Raw genomic sequence first — 13,452 nt, 5'->3', positions numbered from 1 at the left:
TGAATGATCATGTGCAATTTTTGTCACAAATCAAACCAAAAGGATAAAAATTGTTTCCATAGGAGATGAGCTTAAGAGCTATTTATCATATGGAAAATCAAAGGAATTGATGGAAGAGCAGGATAATGAAGTAGGGACAAGACAAAGAAGAGTATCAAAAATATATTGCCTTTAGCAATTGGTAGTCCTTATTACCAAATATGTATTCAATTGGTCTGACTATATTTTCAATATTTTGATTGCAAAACTCAATAAATACAAGTATCATTTGAATTTATTTAAGTCATCTACAAATATAGATAGCACCAAAGAGATAATGAATCATTATATTATGAATGTAACTAAAATTCCCAGCCAATAAGTTTGCATGCAAAGCAAGATAAGATGTCAAATTTTTTTTATTTTTGTAGCCATGGGAAAAAAGTTAATCACTTGAACATGTGAATCAATAGTACAATTCTCATAATCCACACTTGTAGAATAATGAAACGCTATCAAAGTTAGAAGCAATCAAAATTTGCACATTTTGAGAATCCAAATGTTTTAATATGGTGTTTTAAATTTTCTAGAAGAAGCTATTATATGTGTGCACAAGCAGTATATGGTGCTCATCTTGATACCACAAAGTATCTCTATATTGGTGGGCCATTCTTGTCAATAAGTTTTTCATGATTATAAAATTAAGGCCCACAACTACAAAGTTAGATCCAATCACATGCATTGTAACTATCAAAAGTTTGCATATAATAGAGAATGTTCTTTCCAATATTTCAATGACTTAGTATATGGTAACCTTGGGAACCCAAACATCACAACTCAGCTCATATTATGGAGGTATAATATTTACTTGCATATTTAAAACCCAAGATTTACTCATAAAGTAATCTATTGTTCTCATTACTCTCTCATTGTAATGACCTTCCTCATTGTTAAAATCACATGCACTTTTTGTTGGACATACATATTTTTTCTAATAGAACTAGGAAAAGAGTAGCTTTGTACATACACTCCCACTTACAACACTTTCATGATTATACTAAGACATTGGACTGAGTTAGAAACTAAAGTACATCATAGAACATGTGTGTCTCACATTGGAGCTTTAGTCAAAAATCATAACATAAATATAATAATGAAGGCAACAATCTACTATTGGTGTTTTTTAGGACAAAAAGCAAGGGTGAGTGGAAGACATGTGGTAGAAGGAAAAAGTGTGCTTCGAATGCCTCACTAGGATTATGGAGCATTCTATTCTAGTCAAAGGTAGTTGAGCCCCACCAACATTTCTCTTAATACTTTCATGAGGTCTTTCTATCACTAGGAGATGCCAAAATAACTCTAACAAAAAATACAAGTTTTCATACAAAATCAATATTGTCTTCATAATGAGCCAAATGGTGTTCATGTATGTGAAAATAACTTCATATATGGTTTTAAAAAAAATCAAGTCTATGTGAACGATCACTTCCAATGTCACAAAGGAGAACATAGTAGGGACTAAAACCATAAAATCAAAAGTCCTTCAATATTAAAATCATATTGATTGTGTCATTCATTGGAGCAAAGTTGTCATTGATTTTGCTAGTTTGAAAAACTAATGTTGATTTATAAATATGCAAGTGCTAGGTCATTGATTAAGATCAACTCAAAAACTAAATTAGTTAAACATTTACATGGAAGAAAAGACATGCAAATAGTGTGATATTATTATCATAATCATTTGGATTGGAGCATGTATTTGGATGTCTATGTATGGTAGAACTCAACAATAAGTAATAGTAATAGACATTTGTTATAATACAATTGATGTGATGTAACAACATAATTATAGTGGTTATGACAAATGATATATTAGAATAATGATAATATGACATAATAGAAAAGGGTGAGAACTACTCAATACCTAATCCTTTTGAGGGTACACTCAAAAGGAAACATTGCCTTCGTGGTGTATAGCATGGTATCTCATATCATGAACACCCAATAGGCCTGATGGTAGGTGCATGAATAGCTATAAGCAAACTTAAGTATTTTTCTAGCAAAAGAGCAACATACTAAGTTTCTACCATTTCTTTGTGGGAGTGAAGACAAACATCATAGTGAAGATCAACACCATGTTAATTATACATTGTGAGTGTCATTGTGTTAGCATCGAAGAAGCATGTATGATCAACTTTTCAAAGTAGATCTTATGTGCACATGTATGCATGCATGCACAACATGTGTGAGAAAATGCTAGTTGAATCAATTAATTTCATGTATATGTGTGTTTTTGTATCCTTCTCTTTGACTTCGGGAAGGACTACATAGATTGGGAAAACTTAGTGATTTTAGAAAGATTGTTCGTTGTTTTATATGAATTGAAAGCCTTTTGAGCCTTTAAAGCACTCAATAGTACATATGATACACTTCTTTTTTCGCTTCAAAGATACAACCCAAAAATTTTGATTAACATGTTATTTTGATTATACATCATGGTTACAAAAACTTCTACCTAATATCTACACCTTGAGGCAAAAACTTTAGATTGTTTACCAAGATTATCTCTAGACTTATATTGAAATACATAAGTGCATGTGAACTAGCCAAAAGAACCTAGATTGGAACATGAGCAAGTCAAAGATTTTTGGAGGTTCTTGGAAGCATGGGAACACAAAACATCCTATATGCAAAAGTCATTCCTTTAGTAGTGATTCGTAAGTCAAGCCTAGATGTATTGCATAGCACGCAAAGAGTCCCCTTCATAGAGTTGCAAACCTCTCAACTATATCAAATGATTCACAAGTATGTTGATCTAGTCTCATCTCTTACCTTTGGAGAACATCAAATTTTAGTTTTTTTTTTTGCAAATGAAACTAAGTATTTCAAAAATACACATCCCTTCCATTCACAAGTTGACATCACCAAACTAAGTTAAAGCTAGCATATGGATGCTTTCCATGATGTTGTAAACTCCAACTCTAGCATTTAGATAAAATTCAATAAGATATGAAAAATTCCTTGATGTTGTGATATTTAAGGAGAAAAAATCAATCCAATCTAAAATAGGAATCCTTCCCAATCCGTTACACTATCTATGGAGTGATGTGTGCAAATGAAAAAGCTTAAATCTTAATACAAAAATTCCCACCCAAAAAAGACCAAAGCCTTACAAGAGCCACGTCGTTCTACACTAGTAAAGGACCTACTAGGATCCTAGATGCAATGGATATTTTATTTTGAGTTGTCCAAGAGGATACCCTTAGCAAAATCAAGACATCAAACCAAGGATGTCACAATGGACTACCATGGGCCTAGAATGATCTCAAAGGATTATGAACACTCCTATGGACTTAGGTTTTTCATATGTTTCTATTCTTTTTTTTTATTTGTTTGATTTTGTTCAATAGTTCATACAAAAGTGAAACCCAAAATTATCAAGGGTGTGAAGGTAGAAGTATGACAAGGTACCTGAGGGTTATCATGGCAAGGAGCATGTTAGATGCTTAGGGTGAGAAATGGACTGCTCAAGGTGCTCCCCTCAATGAGATAAAAGGAATAATGCTACACAATGCATGGGTTTTCCTAGGAGGGATGCATATAATCATATTGTTTTGTGCATTCCAAACAATAAACTATCAAACATTGCAAGAGCAGAAAGAGGTATCATGCGATCAAACACTTGGTGTGGAAAGTGCCATCAAGCGGGACATTTAGCCACTGAATGTACCTAAAATCCAACCATCCTTGGAGCCTTCTCTTCTTATTTCCTAATAAAGAACCACATAGATGGCATCTACTCTCTAAAGGAGATGAATAACTGAAGGAAGAAAGATGAAGAAGTAAGGTTCAACTTGACGGAATTCAATAAGACAACCCAAGACATTGGACCAAAGCCCAAAGAGTTTGGTTCTAATTTAAGTCCAAATAGATTCTTCTCCCAAATTTATAGAGGAAGATAGTTTGTTGGTGGATAGAGATCCAAAGTGGAATGCTATAGATGTGGAGAGAAGGGTCATATCTCTCCAAATTGTTCAAACCCTACAAGATCCATGGATTACAAGCCCCTCTAAAATTGATGTAATAGAGAAGGCCAAACTACTAAATATTATCCTAGTCTAGCCCCTATCAAGGTTAATGCCATAGATAACCAACAAAAGAATCAAGAACCTGCCTCCAACTTAGTAGAATTGGAAGTAGTTGTTGCAATAACACAAGCCAAGAAAAGAGAACCTACAATTCCAAAATAAAATGTTCCACCTACCAAAGCTATAAAGTTCAAGCTCCCAATAGAGCCATAGAGTAGCACAATATAAGATAGTATAGTATAGAGCACTCCAGTGCCATAAAAGACCTAAAGTGAAAGCATGGAGCTAAGCAAGGTTTATGGTGGAAGGAGCAAGAGTGAGCGAGAGAGAGAGGGAGATGTAGAAACTCCAATAGTCACAATGTGTCATTGGCATTCCCTTTATTCAAATTTTACTAAAAGAATAAAGAATAAAGTGACAATGATGGGTGCTCACCACCTACAATGTACAAGTGTATGGGTAACTAATACATGGTGCAAGTATTATCGATGCAACCAATACAAAAGCGGCTAGGTACAGGTGCCTTTGCTCCAAACAATGATGATGGGTGCTCACCACCTGCCATGTACAAGTGTATGGGTAACTAATACATGGTGCGAGTACTAATAATGTAACTAATACAGAAGTGGCTAGGCACAAGCGCCTTTGCCCTAAACAACCTTCCACTTAAAGGAAAATGTGCCCCTAGTGAGGAGAAAACAAGGGAAAAAAAGTGACAAAGTACAAATGTACATAAGTACAAGAGGATAAGGAAAGGCATCATCTTATCCAATGCCTATCATCTTCCTAAGGAAGGCAAAACCCTCCGCTGAGAGACTTTTAGTGAGCAAATCTGCAGGATTTTGGTTAGTTGAGATCTTGATAAGCTCAATGGGCTTGTCCTCAACGACCTCTTGAATGAAGTGGTAATGCACCACAATGTGCTTTTTCTTTGCATCATGGAAGACTAGATTCTTGGCCAACTAAATAGCACACATAGAATTTCAATGCAGTGTAGGGACCACATTAGTGATGCCAAGGTCTGCCAACAAAACCAAAGAGCCTCCTTGCAAGCCTCAAAGGCTACAACATACTCTACCTCTATAGTCGAGAGGGCCATGCATTTTTGCACCTTGGACATCCAAGAAACAGCACCTCCAACAAAGGTGAAGACATAGCCAGAGGTGGACTTCCTATTGTTTACATGTCCTGCAAAATCAAAGTCAATGTATCCCATGACTCATGTATCCTAGCCACCATGACAGATGCACATAGTTGTTGTGCCTCTCAGGTATCTCATGATATCCTTGACAGCATCCCAATGCCATTCAGCTAGGTGTAGCCATATAGCATGCCATAACTTCCACTGCAAATGCTATGTCAGGGCGAGTGGCTATCATGGCATACATCAAGCTCCCCATTGCGCATGCATAAGGAATCTTGGCCATCTTGGCCTTTTGCTCATTAAACTAGGGACAATTGGCTTGACTAATCTTCACATGAGAACGTAAAGGATAGCCAACAAGCTTAACATCCTATAGATAAAACCACTCAAGGACCTTCTGGATGCACTCCTTCTGTGATAAGTAAAGGAGTCCCTTAGAGCAATCGTGCGTAATGTGCATCCCAAGAATATGTGAGGCATGTCCCATGTTCTTTGTGCCAAAGCTCTTCTTGAGCAGACCTTTTAAGGCATCCAGCTCATCATGAGCACTCCCAGCATTTAACATATCATTCATATAGAGGATCAAAATCATAAGGCTGCCAAAAAGAACCTTCTTTGTATAAGCATGGATCCATATCACTACAGGAGTATCCTTGTGAATGTATAAAAGCATCAAACTTGTGATACCATTTTCTAGGTGCCTACTTAAGGCCATAAAGGCTCTTCCTCAATTTGCACACTAGGTGATCCCTGCCAAGTTTTGCAAAACCCTTAGGCTCTGCTCCATGTAAATCTCATCATACAAGTCTCCATGAAGAAAAGCCGTCTTGACATCCATCTAATAAATATCCAAGTCAAGCTGAGCAACCAAATCTAGTAACAAACATAGGGTAGTCATATTCACAACAAGACAAAAGACTTCATTAAAGTCCACAACACCATGCTCCTGCTTGAAACCCTTGACAACCAATCTGGCCTTGTATGTTGACTTAGGGTGTCCAAGGGCACTTTTCAACTTGTACACCGACTTACATGGCAAAGTATGTTTTCCACTAAGCAAGGGAAGCAAATTCCACATATGATTTTTCTGTAGTGAGTCATACTTTGATTACATGGCCCTCTCCCAAGAGTGACTATCACCTCTATACATGGCCTCATCATAAGTAGGAGATTCACCAACATTTGTAACCATAACATAATCCATAGAGGGCTCAAATCATGCAAGGTGTTGTCTACCTCTAGTCGACTGCCTCAAAATAGGCTAGGGGACTTGGACATCCTATGGAGCATTAGGAATCTAGGCTACCAGAGTATTAATCGCTGCTATTTTAGGCTATCTAGTTGGATGTAAAGTAGTAGGAGGCATCTCCTAAAATATCATTGTGCGTACCTCAACAACATACTCAAGCTGCTTATGCATTTTCTCCTCATGGAAGTAACATCATGGCTACGGAAAACCTTCCAAGCCTGCAGATCCCATAGCTGATAGCCCATCTCACCTACATCTCCATAACCAAGAAAGATACATTTCCTAGACTTAAGATCTAGCTTATTACATTTGTCCTTGGGTACATGGTAAAAAGCCTCACAATCAAAGATACGCAAATGAGCATATGAGGGAGGTTTTCCAAACAATATCTCCTATGCAACTTGATAGTCAAGAGTAGTACATGGGGATCGATTTATTAAGTGTAGGATAGTAATAAATACCTCAATCCAAAAATGTTGTGGTAAGCTTGCCTGGCTAAGTTGAGAATAGATTTTTGAAGCTGATTTAAAGCATAAAAGTGGCCCAAGGAGGCATAAAAGAGCAATTTTTTATAGATAATGAAACAATTGTTGCGAATCAAGGAGCTAGAGTTTTCCTAGATGCATTTCGACATCGAGAATCCAACACAAGTGTACATTCATCAATCAGAGTCTATTTGACTCCCCATTCAATGGCTGCAATGTTTGGCATTATGAAGCCCCTACTAGATCCAAAAGTCAAAAAGCATGTGACGAAGGCTAGGGTGATAGATTTCAACACCAGAAAGTTTCTCATCTATTCGGATCACAATTCCAAGCCATTTGCCCCCTCAATCAAGTCAAAACTACTTCAAGCAAGTGTGAAAAGTAATAAATGAATTAGTTATTTGAGGACTTAGTAGTAAACTTGATTAGAGAAAAGGAAAACTCAAAAAATGAAATGTGATTGGGCAGGGGGAGGGGGGGGCCATTTTTTCAACACCTCCTCAATTCCTCTAAAAAAGGCATTTTTGAGGCCACGATAGTTCTCTTCCTCCTCCTATGCATTGGTTGCATGAATTTTTTTGTCTCCATCGCTTTGATTCTCGCAAAGAATGATGTAGTATTCAACAAGATCCAAAATCAGTCTTTCTCTCTCCCCATAAATGTGGTTTAGATGGGTTGAGAGAATGAGAGAGAATTGATGCCAATTCGAGATGAAATGCAAGGAATAGATCAAGAAAGCATGAAGGAAGCATTAGCAACTATACATGAGCATCAACAACTTTCAATTCTCAAATTATGAGATGTGTTTATGTGATTTTATGAGTAAGTGGGCTTCCTCTCGATTTTACGATGCATATTGGTTTCCTATGGTGACTGAAATTGGTTTCCGGTATTTGATAATGGTTCATTCTATAAAAAATATCAACATGAATAGCAAGTCTTAATCGTGTATACCCGTTATGTAAAACATGCAAAACACGCAAATGTACGATTTTATGTTAAATCATCAATTTTATGAGTTCCATCATGGCAAATCGTGTTCCCATGGAGAGAAATGGAAATCATGAATGAAACTCAATATTCTTAAGTATTTTACATTAAAAATATAGAAAAACCAAAATTTTAATTATAAATAATTATTAAAAATAGAAAAAAAATTGAGTTTTAATGTATTAAAAAAATAGATATCGCTTTTGGAAATTTATAAAAAATTAGGGCTATGTTTATGTAAGTATAATGGAGGTAGAGCATGAGGGTTTGCCTTAGCTTACCCCCATTTGTATGTTTTAGTGTGTATTTATTGCTTTCATTATAAAAAGAAATATACATGGAAACACCTCTAAACCTACACATCGCAAGTAAAACCATAAATGGTAGGGAGAGAGAGGGTTTTTATATGTTGAATATGTTTCAACATCTGATTTGATTGCTACACTTTTCATATAGGTTTCAATCTTATTTTAAGTATTTCGAGGTACAATGGCACGGAGTAGTACAGCATTGCCTTATCATCATAGTAAAGTCATTAGTGGAGGAAAACCATGGAAAGAATAGTTTAGCACATTCACAATGTTGATTTCATTTAAGTAAAATATTTGTGCACTCAAAGCCATCCATTGTGCATTGCATCGACATGGTATAAAGAGAACTATCTCCTGGATGCATAGCACTCGGTTTCAAACTATTGATCCAAAACGAGTGTGAGGCTCCCTATGTTGCAGGTTTAGTATATTCATTTCCTTGGTGATTGATTTGATGAGGAATATACTATCTCATGGAACGAGTTTTGTGAAGAGTGGACTCTATGCGTATGTGTTATATGTTGAGATGGCGCATCCTAGGGACAATCCTTAGGGTGTAGGAGAGCCATAGTGGGGCCACAACTGGGGGCCCTTTATTTATGTTATGAGGTGCTAGCCACCTATATGTTTGGGTCCTCCCATTGTTTGGATTTGGAAAGGCCATCACGTTGAACTATAATCCAGAGATTGTATCTACAAACACATTCTTTTGATAAATCGGTCCATAGTGTCTATACACTCGTGTCTCCAAGGTTGTGGGGTTGTTTGGGTGAGTTCAGGACGCCCGGCTAGAGCCCTAGAGTTAGCGCCAAGCCCATTTTTGGTCCCGACATAAGCATACTACCAACTCACTCTCTTGAATTGTCCTATTTATGCACTCAACCATACCATTCTAGGGTGGGGTGTACAAGGCGGTCGACTGATGCTTAACACCCCTCTCATCACAAAACTACTCAAAGGCTTTAGAGACATACTCACCCCCATTATTTGAGCTTAGGCATCTCAACCTACATCTAGATTGGTTCTCAACCAAAGCAATCCAATGTTGAAATGTAGCCAAGACTTCTGGTTTCTACTTAATAGGATATGCCTAGACCTTATGCATATAGTCATCAATGAAGGTAATGAAATACTTCGTGCCATGTAAAAACTTGTAGGGTATGCAATCACATATATTCAAATGAAAGAGAGCCAATGGCTCACCCATATGTGTCACAATAGAGTCTTTATGTATATTACATGTCTACCCGCCATATAAACAATGATCACAAGACTTAAAGCACTTATAGTCAATGAACGAAAGATACTGCAAATGGGTAAGCATTTTCATTCCTTTCAAGTAAATATGCCCAAGGTGATGATGCCAAAGAGATACATGTGGAACTACATCCACTACTGAAACATAGTCAACTAACCCATATACAAGCAAGGGGTAGAGAGTATTGGACCCTCGGGTAAGTTACTCATGAATATATGTGTGCATCACGTGGGTTCAAAATAAGGTATTTTTAAAATAACATTTTTATATATTTTTTACATATGGAAGGGTGTAATATAAAGGGGTTATTTACAGATTGAATAGAAAAGGGTTATATTTTATTTAGGAAAATTCCATAGATAAGGATATTTATAAATAGGCCTTGAACTCACGTGATGTAGAGGATATACATATAGTAACTTCCCCAAGATTGGACTTAGCACCATGTGCAATGACAAGATTCCCATAGGTAATCTTTCATAAGGAATTACCAAAAGAAACTAACCTGTATCATCCAAAGCACCAACAGAGATAAGGCTCTTCAAGAGAGCTAGTACTAACATGACATACATCATGAAGAGTAAACATGCAACTTGAACCAACATCACCAATACCAACTATCTCTAGTGCCAGGTCATTACCCAAATGGACAGATCCAATCAAACTGCAATAGGAGTGAAACCACTCTCTATGAGTGGTCACATGAAAGGAAGCTCCTCAATCTATCAGCCAACATTGAGTAGACCCTGACAAAGCATTGGTCAACTACGAAGCATCAATAGAAGAAGCTGCAAGTATAAAATCATCATCAAAATCAATCTGCAGGACATTGATCTCTTCAATCTTAACATCTGATTTGCTAGGGACAATGCTGCGATCATCATTTTTGTCATGTACTTTATCCTTGCCTTTTTCCTTGCGCTTGTCCTCACACATTTTATTGCACTATTTCCATAGTAATGATAAGTCAATGAGGACTTGCGGCCATAGTACTAACTATGAAATTGTCCATGTGACTAAGAATGAGACTCCTGAGAGTCTCTCCCATGGAGGTCATTACCACTCCTATCATTATTGTCTCTAGTTGTCAAAGCATGAGAAATGCAGGAACACTCCACGAGAAAAGCCATAATGAGAAAAGCTTTACTCACATGATACTAGTGGCCAACCCTACCATAAAGATACCTATGATTATTGTAAGCAATGTGATGCATGTTAATGAATGGGAAAGCCTACCAAAACCAATGTAATACCACTATAGCCAATCCTTTTGTTGAAGTCATTTGAAAAAGGGGATATCAATTTTGTGGAACTAATCGACCATCCAACCAAAAGGAAGTAGAATAAATACATCCCAGTCTATACAAACTATGTGGCAAAGTGATGTAAAGCCAAAGTTCTCAAGCAAGATGATGTTAGCAGTGTGGCATTGTTTTTATACGAGAACATTATCACTCACTTTGGTAGTCCCTTGGAACTATTAAGTGATCAAGGCACTCGATTTTTGAATAAGATTATGGAGAAGTTGATAGAGATCTACAAGATTTATAATATTTCCACATAATAAAAGTTAGTTGGTTAGTTCAAAGTTAGTTAGTCAATTAATAATTTAGTAAGATTACTAACTAAAGTAAAAAAGCTAACTAACGTTAATAATTAAGGATTTTTATTTAATTAAAAATATATGTTAAAAAATCAAGAGTCATAAATCTGATATTTTTCTCGGATTGACAAAGGACCGTAGCCACCCTTCACGAAAGTTACAACATGAACGAGATTTATGAGCTATATTAATCACTACTATTAATGTGTATAGTTTGGATAGTCTAAAAATATTAGATTTTGGGCAAAACTAGTATATTTTATATATTTTAGATATTATCCTAAAAAGATATGGAGATTTCTAGAACTGGATCTCATTTAAGAGAAAAGACAAGTGATGTTTTAGTTAGATTTGGAGATTTTATAAAAAGAAAAAAATAGAGAGAGGGATTTGCGAAATCGTGCACGCCACGATCACAGTCTACAGACAAAAAACAGGACTTCGAACAATAGAGAAAAGAAGAACGAGTGAACCGAGAGCTTTCTAATCAAGTGTCTTGGAGTTTTACCCCCCTTTCAGAGCCAATGGAACCATTAGATTTATGATCTAAGCATCAAATCACTAATTTTTCCAAGATCCCCCTCCACAAAGAACTCCTCTTCTCAGCCACAAGCCTCTTCTCTAATTCACTATAAATATGAGGCATGGGGAGGCACAAGGAAGCATAAGGAGACCCTAAGAGGCTGCGAGAGAGAGGTAGAGAGAAGGATACCCCTCCAAGAGATTATGAGAAGGAGCTTGAGAGAGAGAAATAGAGAGAGAGAGAGAGAGAGAGAGAGAGAGAGAGAGAGGAGTTATCCCGAGAGGCTACGAGGGAGAGAGTTAGTTCAATTTTTCCCTATTTCGGTCTTCAACTAAGCCATCAAGCCCATAGGCTGAGATCCAAAGGAAAGGATACTCGAAATGCCCTGAGGAGGAGAGACATTATCAAAAAAGAGAGGATTACCTTGTATTGAGGGGAATGATTGTTGAGGTTCTTGAGGTGGGATGCAATCTTGGTAAACAATTGGCTTGATTTGCACTACTTCTCAGTACTCTAGTCTTGTTGTTGGATATCCCCATATGAGATCTCAAATTCATTTTTGCTCATCAATGGGTCAAGCCTACTCAAGATATGATATACTTTGAGAGCCGAGCTTCGCAATCATTTGCAGATTTTTCATAAATTTTTTGGGTGCTGGATTGAATAGGACAAGTTCCAAGTAGTTTGAGACTTTGAGATGGACGTGCAAAAAAATTTAGAAGCAAAATCGAGCATCAAATGCAGTAGCTAGAAGCCGCAAGAGAAGGACCAAATTTAATGTGAAAGTGACTTGTGGGGGGGATGAAGGGGTGCGACTTTAGAGGGCCCCCAACCCCCCAAAAATTAACGCGACATGGTGGGGGGGGGGGGGGGGAGGGGTGTTCAAAAAAAAAAAAAGGCCTACCTGATGACGTCGCCGTGAATTGAGGGAAAGGGGGCTATAAAGGTTGTAAAGAAGCCTATAATTTGATGATTCCAATCTCCTTGCCAAAATTTTCACTTCAAGACACCAACCTCCACATGAAGAATGATGCATTGAATAGAGAGAACAGAAATCAGTATTTCTCTCCTCTTAAGGTGTTCATGCATATGATTCTTGGAAGAGATTGGAATGAATACCAGTTGTCTGGCTTGAATCGGATTGGGACAGAATCATATTGATGTTGAGGAGTGATGGTCAACATGGTTTGAGGATCAATGACAAGTTTTGTGGCTGCCCGAAAGTACTAATATTAATTCTCAAAACCCGAGAAAAGGCAGTAAGCCTCCTTTTAATGGAAATTCAAATATTTTTTTTTACAATTCTTGATGTAAATCTTGTTCGTGTGCAATAGGAATTTTTTTGATGTTTGGTTGCAATATATTTGAGGTCTATGTGTCATAAAATTTAGAACGTGTGCTCATAATCATGAGTTATTAATTTTTGAAAGTCCAAAAAGCATGTTTTGAAAAAAATTTGTGTTTTTTGCCATTTCAGGCAATCAAATTATGTTTATGTGGGGTAAAATTAAAATTCAAGATGGATTAGAGTGTAACTTAATTTGTTGACTCAAAAAATTTAGAGAAATACAACAATTTATTTAAAATAAATCAATGAAAAATCAATAAAATGGATTTTATATGGAAAAAAATAGATTTGATGCATCAAAAAATTTAAAAAATTTATAATATACAAAAAACACATTAAAAATACTCTTTACCTCTACCAACGAATGCAAAACCATAAACAATTGGGGGAAAGGGTTGTGAGGAGATAAGAATCCATTGAAATTTGATTTTATGCATATCTTGGCATATAGGATTCATTCATTTTAAGTCTTTA

The sequence above is a fragment of the Lygodium microphyllum genome, chromosome 20, assembly GCF_053477565.2.
Source record: "Lygodium microphyllum isolate KBCC chromosome 20, Lygodium_microphyllum_v1.1.10, whole genome shotgun sequence".
NCBI classification, from domain to species: domain Eukaryota; kingdom Viridiplantae; phylum Streptophyta; class Polypodiopsida; order Schizaeales; family Lygodiaceae; genus Lygodium; species Lygodium microphyllum.
Note: the sequence above shows the minus strand (reverse complement) of the source record.